General features: G+C 39.7%; 1 protein-coding gene across 3 annotated transcripts in view; it reads right to left on the reverse strand.

The window, feature by feature from the left end:
- NAA15 (N-alpha-acetyltransferase 15, NatA auxiliary subunit) overlaps positions 1–12034 on the reverse strand; it is a 41492-nt gene that overhangs the window by 28660 nt on the left and 798 nt on the right. The gene's annotated exons all lie outside the window — the stretch shown is intronic.

Raw genomic sequence — 12034 nt, forward strand, 5'->3', positions numbered from 1 at the left:
CAGGTAGGGCTTTTAGAAAATGCACTAATATTTTAATGAACCCTGTTTAATGAGCTTCCTGTGATTATTTTTTCTGGGGACGAAAAGAATTTTTAGTATATTTTAGTAAGAACACAAATTTAAATATATAACTGAAGACCACATTATCATACAGCAGTTTCTCAGATAAGATACCAGAGAAAGCAGAAGTACCTACAGAGATTCAACTTTCCTTTAACATAAAAGCAAACCTTATGTCATAGTGTATCTTGGTAAGCATTCAACTCACTTCAGCTTAATTATCTTTCATAGGAACACACGAGACAACCTCTAACAACCACACAGGCAGGAAAGAAAATTCAATCATTGGAATTTGGCTTAAACTATCTCTGAAAGCAACCTCCTACCATCAATTTGAATACCACATATATTTCATATGCACCCAAACTTTCAAAACTGGTATATACTAATGATATCTTGCCATCCTGGAAACTAAAACATTCTTCCACAGTTTTTTCAAATCCAACTCTTAACAATTTGCTTGTGTTTGAGTTTCATTATGCAAGGTGACGCCAATGCAAAATGGCATACAGCATAAACTTTTAAAACCAGTTTTAGTTATTTTACGTCTGCTGAAACACTCCCTGAGCTAATCTTTTAAATAGAAGCCAAAGGAGGAAGAAATAATGTTGTAAACAATAATTCGTATACTAAGTCACTTAAGCAAATTATAGGAATTACTGTAATACCAATGTTCCGACTTGAATGCAAGAGTAAAGAAACATGTTGCCTGAGTAGACCCAAATCCTTTGGTAACTAGGAAATCATTCATAACAGGATCTCACTAACTCCAGTTGACCAGTTCTGGTGGCAGGATGGCTGATAGGAGCGTAAAATTGTTTAGAGCCAGCAGTTTTAAAGTCCTCCTAAATAAGTTTTGTTTGGGATTCCACGTTTCCTCATGCTGCTCCAAATTAACTATGCAAGAGCATTCATAAGCATGTATGGACACCATTTGTCCTCTAAGCACTCCCATAAAAAAAAACAACTCAGGGGAGGCAGACCCAACAGGTCTTCCCATCAAGCAGAAAGCTCTAAAAACAAAACTTTGAAAAGTTACATGAATGGTATGGAAGTGCTTAAAAAGAAAATGGGGTATCTACCTCAACATCTCTACTTTGCATTGCTTTTGCATCATGAAAGGTGCTGTTTAGTGTCCAGCTTTCTCTTCCAAAACACCAACAATAAATTCGGACGTGTAAAGCAAAATGGACTCAAAAAGGAATGTATCAACAAAAGACAGACAGAATGGTTTGGACTGGAAGGGACCTTCAAAGATCATCTAGTCCAACGTCTCTGCCATGGGCAGGGACATCTTTCACTACCTCAGGTTGCTGAAAGGCCTGTTCAACCTCGACTTTGAACACTTCTGAAAGACAACTCCCTGTATCACCAAGGACAGGAAAAGTAAGCAGGGCACCCGCCTAGCAAAGGAAGATTAAGGGTTAGGTAAAAGGAAATCATAAGAGGCCTCTTTTTTTTTTTTTTTGGCCTTAATTATACTTGCCTGGTTGTTATTATTCACACCTTTCAGTCATTACCTGCATTCAAGTAGCTGGCTGAGTCACTTCAATGAGCCACTGGTCAGAGCTGCCAGAAAGCTTACAGGTGACAACACAAGATCAAGCCTTTTTTTTTGTGTGTGTGTAAACTCAAACCACCAGTCACAGAGGTTACCACCCAGGCCTCCTCCCTTAAAGTAGAACCGCCATTTGCTCCCACTTAGGTAGTTGTGAAAGCAGCAAAACCTGTCACAAAAGTGGCGCAGCCACAGGAACTTATGAACGCATCTCCAGTGTAACTAAGGCACTGTCACAAGCAGAAGGGGTAGTTTGGGGTTTCGCAATTTGCTTTTAAGTACAACTGCTCAGGTGCTGGCTATGAACATGAAGTCTTATCTCTAAACAGTTCCATTTTACATACTCTAACAACCAGTCTCTCACCTTGAAGTTTAAGGAAAGTCAACCACGAAGGTATACATGCTAGAGACAGGAAATATTTGCACATAGAGTTTTCCCAGTGTAATCAGAACGTATGATGCAGGGTACTTTATAAGAGAGTAAACTCAATGAGAATTGCAATAAATCCTCCCTTTAGGCTGCAGGGAGGTAAAATTTACCAGTTTATATGCATTTACATCTATGGAAAGGTTCTCATCAGCCCAGAGAACACCGGACAGGACCAATAAATTACCAGGAACTGATCACGTACTTGTATCACGTGAAGTACCAGATGAAGAACTAGTCATAGCTGTCTATATCCCCCAGTAAAGTATCATAGATTTCAATTTTCAGTTGTTTCTAGATCAAGACAAGTTGGAGTAGCTTCCTATATACAATTTCTGCAACTTTTCAGATTAATACTTTCAGCCTATTTCATTCTGTTAATGGAAACATTTCAAATTGTATCACTTTATGAGTTTCCTTATTCTATGTATGCATTCCATGTACACGTATGTTTTGGCAGTGGAAGAGAGGAAACAAATGAAATTGAGGTCATGTTTCATCCTTCTTCAGGTAAGAGGTGATTGCTCATCAAAGTTAGTCCAACAGCATCACTGAGATTCCACTACTTGAAGCCATGCATATACTTACATACTTCTCCAATTATGGACTAACAAGCTTAAATAAAGGTGTCAACGAGAAAGAAAGCAGTCAGGAATGCAGCATATACCACCATGGGTGGTACAAACCTTGGAGATTCTGTGGCTTCAAGGAATAGAAACATGAAAGAAAAGTCTTTTAAGAAAAAGAAGACAGTAAATATTTAACAGGGGAAAGGAAGAATAGAAAGAATAACACAAGGAAAGATGAGTAAGACACAGCCCGGGAGAGAAAATCCTTAAGGGAATCAGTAGTTTCTGAGCAAGAGGAGAAAAAAGAACCCGTAATAAAATAAATAAAAAAAAAAATAAAATAAATCACAGAAGCAGGAATGCTGACATCTCAAATATTCTTGGCACATAAAGATGCAGGCCTGCTGGAAGCAGAAATGGTCTTCATCTGGGTAGTTTTTTTCCTCCCAGATGAATAGCTTGTAGTAGTCATTCCCAGGCCTCCAACTCTTACTTTGGGACAGCTGTTCTGCAGAAGTAACATAGTTCTCTGCCTCAGAGACTGTTAAAAGAGCAGTTTCCTCCTCTAAGCTAAACTCCTGCATATATACATTTCCAAAGCCAGCAGTTGGAGCCTGCTTGTGCAGCTTGACAGACAAGTGCTCCAGCTACGGCTTGTGACGTGACGCAATGCGAAAACATAAAAGCTAGACTTCTAAAAAGTAAGGTTAAAGTTAAGGCTAATGCTTTAAAAGAAAAGAATCTGACTCTCAATCAGCACTGAATCTCCACTATGCATTTGCTGCCCTTCAAAGCTTTTCCTTTAATAAGTCACCAGATCTTTTAAGATATCAAACACACTTCTCTATACATAATGTGGCCAGAACTACAGCCTACTCCAAACACACCAAGATTCTTCATATACATTTTAACTCATTTTCTATATTTATTACAAGGAAATGGCACCTGCTTTAATACAATTCTACAAAGAATTAATAAGATGAGACAGAGTACGACTTCTTCAAAATCACGCAAGATCATAGCAGGTAGGAGAGAATTTGCATTTGCACTGCTCCCCACCCCCAAGTATTTATTCAATGGATCTGAACGCATGGCAATTACTAGACAGAGACTGACAGTGAAATTATAAGGAGCAGAGCCAACCCATATTGTCAAGGATCCCAAGTCTGAGGTGGAAGGAGGACTCATGTTATGGTGTCTGCATCTCTAAACTGTTTTACAGCATCTGTGCAGAATCAGCCTTTGGCCAGCAGATGTCTTACACATGGCTCAGCATGCCAAGTGTGAATGAATTCCTCTGCATCTCTTCCTTTATGGCTGCCATAAGGAAAAGTGGAAAGACTTCCCTATTTACAGCTTACCTACATGCAGACATCTAGCTGCTACATGGAGTTTGTTCCACCCTCATTCCAGTTTTGAATCTTCCCTCTCTAGTGCATCTACTTTCTAAACCTTGTTAGCAAACCTACAGCTAATGATTAAAACTGACTTGGATTCTTAAGCAACTATCCACATGGTAGTTGCTTAAGAAGGGTCATGCTACTGGTTACAGTTGCACTCCTAAGGGCTACTGACAATGGCAGAGAGATTACTTCCATGCAAACTTAATTCAGCATTGTTCTCTTTATATATTGTATATACAAATAAATTTTTGTAGAAATTTTACAGCTGTAAGCTTGAAATGTACAGAACTAGGCTTTCAAATTGTTCGCTACCTGTAAGGAGGCAGCATATTTTACCTCTGGCATATTCCTTCCCTCTCAAAATAGAGATTTTAATGGTCAAGTACATACATCTCCAACTAAAAAGCAAGGATAATAAAGTGCAGCATTTTAATAGGCAGGTATGTACCCCAGCATCAAATACACAGCCCATGGCAGACCAGATTCTGCCATTACATATGAAATATTTTGCACATATTCACAGAAGTGCAAATCCTCTTTACCACAAAGCAGTCTTCATGTTCTGCAAGTATTTAATAACTAAAGTAGATAATTTAATAGCCAATTAAATTTGCTGTTTCTAAGACATTTTATAATGACTACACCACAGAGTAAAGTGTCCTGTATGTTCAATAACATCAACAGTTAACAACAGCTCAGTGTGTAACTCAGTATAATGCCAGGATTTACCATGGGTCTCATCAGAAGCTTCACAGCACGTAAGTTTACACTGGCATGACTCAATCTAAGCAAAGAATCACCTAGATCACAATACAGAAAGCAGAAAACAGCCTTTCTAGCAGGGGCACTTAAGAAGATGCCTATGTCCAACCTAGCTGATTCAAGAGCATTTTAAAACCACTTTACATTAGTTAAAAATAAAGAGAGTCCATCCAGGCTGGATTTTGCAGCTGATTAAACAGGTGAGAAGCAAACCTGAAAGTATCTCATGATCAAGCTGAAGACAGTCATAACATAAAAAAGCCATCTTCTGTCTTCTTACCTGGAAACATGAAAAACTAGAAGATCTTCCTCAAGAGTAAGTATCAAAGCAAAGTAGGTATGTACCGTTTACTCCTCACAAATGGGAACACTGAGGTGTTATTATCTGCTTTCTTTTTATTCTTACTTTGACCAGCACAGCTGGTTATAAGGAGTGGGATGAGTGAAAAGGACAGCAGAACCCAGGCATGTGGGATAGGATCACATTCCCAGTCATTCTGCCCTCTGAACTAGAATAGTAACAAAGCAATAGCAAGCAATTTCTATTAAAAAGACAGAATTTTGCAAAAAACAGTTATGAAGAACTTTAAGTCTTATAAGATTATGTATTTTCCCAGGTCACACTTTTAACTCAAATTTAATGCCAACTTTTTAACCCCCCATATCTGCAAATTAATTGAATTAAAATGAATGCAAACTCAAGTACATAAACACAAACAAAAAAACCCCACCAAACAACAACAAAACCAACCAACCAACCCAAAACCGCCACAAACAACCCCACAGGAAACCACTTCTAACTGACGGTAACTCCATTAAAGCAAGCATCCTAATCCAGTCAATGATGGACTACCAAAGAACATAATTTTCTTCACTGAATGAATACCAAAATTGGATTCAGCCCCAAGAGACAATGGAGATGCAAACTTTAGTTCTCATTGTTAGTCCACTGTACTCAGCCTCTCTTCCGCAGATCACATAGCCTGTGCCATCGTAAGAGGCAATGTATTTATTGCAGACTATTCCCCACCATATACAAGAGTTAACAGGACAACTGATCTATGCATGAACAAAGGTGCTTTTTTTTTTTACTTGCATCTGGAAGTCCTCAGGAGAAAGTCTGGTGGAGAACGGGCTGCTCTGCCAGGACAATTCAGGGATTCACACCCTGTTATTCTCTTCCCTGAGGGTTTGTGAGGCTTGAGCAGAACCCAGGTGGACAAATCTTTTCAGCTACAGCAATGTGCTCCTTATGGGACTCTGCAGTTTCTCCCAGAAGCAGCCATGAACACATACACTTGCAGCACCACATAGCAACGATGGCAGTGACAATGTGGTAAGAGCTTTAGCAGCAGGAAGCGTTAGCATACTTGGCCTTAGCTTTTGCTAAGGTGTGTACTTACAATGCATGTCTGCCATTCAGATGCTATCTATTTCTTCCAGCACAGTTCAGATGCAGCACTTAGAAGATACTAAGTCCAGGCGCTGTATGTGGCTCAAGGCTGTTTTCCAGCACAGCTACTCTCTCTCTACAGCTAGACTAGATCGGGCCAAGTCACTAAGGTGCACTAATTCAAGCTAAATGTAGTAAAGAAGATTCTAAAAGCTGGAAGCATTAGGAACAACTACTCACCATGAATTAGTGGGTCTTTTGAGCGCTAACCATATCAAACAGCTCAACAGCTCTAGGCAAAAGCTTCCACCACACTGATTTGGTTTCATGACAAATATGAGACGTATGAACCCGATAACTGAAAAAAGAAACCCCACACAAACCTTATGGATACGTTAACGCTGAAAAACTCTGGGGCAAGCTTGCGTATTTTTTTTCCTGTCCAATCAAAACCAATCATCCTCTTCCATTGTTCTGCAGTGTTAATGAATGGAGCTGTTCTGTATAAGAAACAGCTTCAGCAGTTGCCTAATTTAAGGAACTAAGAAATCCTCCTCCTGCACAGCGACCAATACCTTCACAACTAGCACTGCCTGTAGAATACAACCAGAGGAACAGAGCAAGTTCAAACTGAAATTAATTAGGAAGAAGGTAAGAAATATGTGTACGTCTTCATGTAATATTGAAGCAGGAAAAAAAAAAATCCATATTACGTATATGCTTCTGAATTGGCCTCATTCTTGTACTGGACAAAATCCCTCTGGAAACAGCTGCTGATGAACAGCTACAGCTCTTCTAGAAGTAAAACTAGAAATCCTCACTCACCAAAGCAAGACTCTTGCAGAAAAATCCGTTATTCAACATCAGTTCTGTTGGTCACTACTTGCTCACTTCAACCTGATCAAATTCTAACCGACATAAAGGGTGGTATCATATAAACCGGATTAAATCTATTGCCCTGAATAAGATCAGTTTCAGATTATTACAAAAACCGCTTTGAGTTCAGCTAAGAGTATCTGCAGCCATAACAACTTAAGACTGGCTATGATCTTACAAATGTGAAGAAATTATGATGTCTTTCTATTAAGAAGTCTTTTACTCTCATAACTGAAACAAATAAGGAACAAAATTATGCTGCTCCTCAGAAATTTACAGCAGGGAATCCAGTTTCTACAATTTCTGAGAGCCCCAATGACAACGAATGGTCTGATTTGGTGAACAGGCTTTAGCAACAGCAGCATTGCTCAAGTGATTCCTTAATGACATCCTAGCCTCAACCAGTAATAAATTTCTTTAGCAAGTTTGAGAAATATTTCTGAAAAACAAGAACAGTGAGTCTGCTTAAAGCAGCAGGTCTGTTCTTTACTTCCATTCCAACGTTTCAAGAAAGACATGATTTCTCATAATACTTTTGGCAAAGCCAAGTGGTGTATTCCTTTTGGCAAAGGCAAAACCAAATGATTGACATCTAAACAGTCAAGATATCGGAAAAGCCTTGTTAGCAATTCCATGTTTCAGATGAGATAGTATGTGGTAAAACTCCAGTGGTGAGCACACTGGGTTTCTGTACAGTAATGCAAATGCAGCAGTGATTGCATACAAAATGTGCTAATTCACTTGGTTACTGATAAAAGTGAAACTCTGGAAATTGGTCTTTAATCTTGAATCAAGATTACTTAAGAGGAGATTTCCAAGTCTGCCACCTCAGCAACCTTAAAGTCAGCACCTGAACTCCTCTGAGACAGAACATTATTTTTAAAGGACTGGTGCTGGGTAAAGTATTAGCGAAGGAGAAGCACAGGTCTGTCTAGTTTGAAAGTGGAGGGACAGGGAGCAGATTCTGGAATGAAGAAACAGGAAGATGTCCCAGCAGGAGGGACTTGGCATATTTACAGCAGAGACACTGAAGAGACGCTGTTCAACAGGCTTTTTTGTTATTAGGAAGTTCCTGTATCTTTTAGTGGGACACTTGTCAAAGCCAGCATGGAAAGGAAGACGACCACCAGCTCAAATACCCTCAAGTACTGCAGTGTTACTGTAGAAATGACCAAATAAAGGTGAAATTCAACACACACCCCCCTTGCAGCAGACACCTTGGTTACTGTAATGCCCCACTGGAGGAGAGAGGTTCTGGCCATGCCTAATTAAGCCTGCTTAGCACATAAAGCAACTGATATAGAGATAAAAGATGTATGGCTCTCCAGATATCATGATAATCACAGATAATCACCAGTCCTGAATAAACTGAGAAACTCTGATCTGCATACGGTGTAATACACACAAGCCCAGAACAGCATGACATCTTCAGTATGCTCCTTCTACAGTATGTACGTGAGTTATAGATCAGTAAAACTATTTAAACAAGGCCCGAACACATTTAGTTCTTCACTTGTCTGTTTGCATCATAAAATACAACAGTGTTTCACTTCTTAAATATTTGGGCATTTTTCTCCCTGCTCAAACCATATTCAGCTAGAGGACAGCCATGGTGAGTATTTGCACCATCTTACTCTGCCAGAACTTCATGACTCCAACCACTTTCTCCTCTGCTGCTTTAAGGAACTGAAAATCTCTTCCACATAATACATGGCAACTCTCTAAAAGCTTTGTGTTTACTATTTCTTCAGCACATTTTCAATATATTCAACTTCCACGTCCAAACAAAAGTTAATTGAATATGGTCCTTGGGATATGTGACATAAAACTGAATATATTTGATGAATTGTACCCAACCAGATAGAGTGGAGGAATAACCTCACAAAATGCCAGGAACATTCATGAGTTATGTTTAATAAAAAAACAACATAAAAATCATCCAACCCTACTTCCTAGTTCTATAATTGCCAGAAAGAGGAGGAAAAAATGGAGTAAATCGCTTTTCCCTTTACTTCAGAGTTCATCCAGACTTCTGGGTACCAAAAAGTCAATTTCTCCACTCCTTAGACTCCTCTGTTTGCTAGTCTACCCTTTCTTCTGCCTCCACCTGAATTCTTAAAGAATCTCTAGACTGCCTAGAGATTATGTGTGTCCAAAAGAATGATACAGGCTCAATCAATTTTAAATGTTCAAATGGATCAAGAACAAGAAGAGAAAAACGTAGAGATTCACTTTTCTTCTAGCACCTTTGCGCAGAACAGGACTACCTACCTTAACGACAGTTAAAACTATAAAACCCATATTAGCTAGAAACTTTCTCCTTAATGGAAGTGCAAGTTTAAGTAGAACAGTGATCAATAATCCTGTGGGTGTCTTTGTTTTTTTATTCGAACTAATCGTGCAGATCCCTTTTCCTCTGTACTACGGGAACACTGTAAAATGCTTTTCAAATGGAAAAATGTTACTATAAGAACTTCCACATACCTGTAAAGTGACTAGAAGAGGTTAGTCTAGTTAGTGTGTTGCAACACACAACGGCAAAGTGCACACACTTCTGAACTCAGAATTTGTCAGTTAAGTGGAAATGCTGGCTTGCAAGCACATCCATATGCAAAAGAAATTTACTCATGAGATGTTTACTACAAAACAAACAAACAAAAAAACCCCAAACTCTGAAAGGTAATTAATCCCTTTCACTACAGAAAGCTGGGCAGCTTGGTGTAGACCTTAACATTTAATGATTGTATTACAGGTGTACTTTTTAAAAATAACAAAGGAATGAGGCCTCAGGAACTTAAAACACACGCAAAAATCAGCTTGCTTTTTTTCATTTTATGCTTCACTTACAAAAATACAAAGCCATGAACTACTTAATTCCTGTGTTTACTGCCTCCATGAAAATCAGAATATGAATGGTTTTATATTTCTGTAAACAGTCTGTGTATCAGTAATTATCTATTTGAAGGGTAATGCATTCTTTCAACAGCATTTGGGCTGGTTCCCAAAACATATGCTGGGAAAGAAAAATAAATCTCACCCAGGCCTGCTCAACAGAATGACTCCAGGGTCTGCCCAGGCCAGGAGACAGCATGGGCTGACCCAGGGCCAGACAGACTCCCCTGTTAGCTGGCCCAGGGGCTGCTAGCTGGACTCAGAGGGTCTACCAGGGAGCCAGCTGCCCAGCCAGGCTCAAGCTCCTCTTGCTGCTGCTGCTGTTCAGCCACCAGCGGGCCAGAGGAAGAGGTGGCAGAGGATACAGCATAATGAAGGGTTACAGTCTCCTGAAAAGAAGGCGTAGACAGAGGAGAGGCTGCAGGAAGAGAGGCGTGGAGTGAAAGCACAGGAGTACGGCACTAATGTTTCTTTGGACTTGCGTTGATAAATGGGACTTCCTAAAAGACATCTCAAGTCAAACAGGTAATCAAAACTTCACAAAGTAGGGTCATTATCCATAACAAGGCAGACAAGTAGTTCATTATACAAATTTTCAGTGTGATGAAAACCAGCTTCAAGCTCTTCCTATTCACCATGTGTTACAAAGGTGCCTAATCACAAGGCAGTCTTAATACTAGGCTACCTGTCACAAGCTCATCCCTGCAAGATACAGGAAAACATCAAAACGATAGAATAACTCCTAACTCCTAGCCTACCCAGTGCCTGAAACTGCTGTATTTTTGTTAAAGATTTTCAGCTACAAAGGAAAAAAGAAAAAAAGGCCAAAACTAAAATTGCTTTAGTCTACAGAAATCTGCCTGGAGTGGAGTACACCTTTCTCTTTTCTGACCTGAAACAAATTGAGAAGCTTCATTCAACTCACATGTGCTGAGCCAGCATTTTCTCCAAAGAAACTCTTCTTCTTCCCTTTTTCCTGCTCTCCATGCAAATAATCAGAGAGACATGCACCAACCCCAGGAAGAAAACCCCAAACCAAACCCCAAAACAGTCAGTTTTAAACACAGACAGGCTCCTTGATTCAGTTAGACTTGTAACCACACAAGCCATCCTCACTGCAAAGGTGGGTGAGTGAGCAACAAGGCTACTACTTCCCCAGCTCATAACACATTAAAAATTACACTTAGTACAAGGCCATAGCAACTGCCAAGCAGGACTGGATCTTTCAAAGCAGAAATAAACTTACATTTCATTGCACCTACTTTTTAACCCTAACTGAATCTGCCTGTCTCATGATGAGATGCCTGTACCGAAGGATTTCTAGTTCTACAGATCTATTTCATTTTCACAAAAATATTTTGAAAAAAGAAGATTACACACATCCCCCGCACTAAAGAGGCAAAAGTTTACAGAGCTCTAAGAGCGCTGTTACTCCAAGAAGACTACAGTACTCATGTTACTTCTGATCTCTAGAAGGATCCAAAACAGTAGCCTAAGCCTCTCTGAAAGAAGACACAAGATTTTTAGATAAAACTGACTCTTTTTTTGAGAGAAAACAATATAGCGCTTGACCCAGATAACAGAATCTTATGAACAAATCCACTGAAGTTACTCACTAACGTAACTCTGTCCTTTTCAATTCACCCCAGGCCCTCAGAAACACACAGTTCCTGCAACACTGCATCAAAACCGAAACAAGTTCCTTGAGATCTAACTCAGTTGTGCACACTTTGGTGGTGTTTGGACTGTACACTATCTTACTCTCATTCTAAAACCTAGGTTTATTGGCTAAATTCCACTGAGGCTTCTTTCGTCCACATGCCGGTTGCCGCCCAGAAAAAATCGACTGACAAACTTTAACAGGAGTTAGCTGTAAGTTAGACTTCAGAAAGACTTCAAAACCTCCATCCTTCTCTACTTCCTCCTTTGAAAGCCATCTTCCCCACCGACCAACAAATCTGGTTACTGTCTACGGAAGAAACCTGAGTTGTAAAAACAAAGAAGGATCGCTAGGGAGGAGGGTTCGGCCGAGCGCCCCTAAACAGGGACCCGATGAATGAAGCACCCGCGAGGGTGTTTTGCACCTCGCCAGCG

This window comes from Strigops habroptila, chromosome 7, assembly GCF_004027225.2.
Source record: "Strigops habroptila isolate Jane chromosome 7, bStrHab1.2.pri, whole genome shotgun sequence".
In the NCBI taxonomy this organism is placed as follows: Eukaryota; Metazoa; Chordata; class Aves; order Psittaciformes; family Psittacidae; genus Strigops; species Strigops habroptila.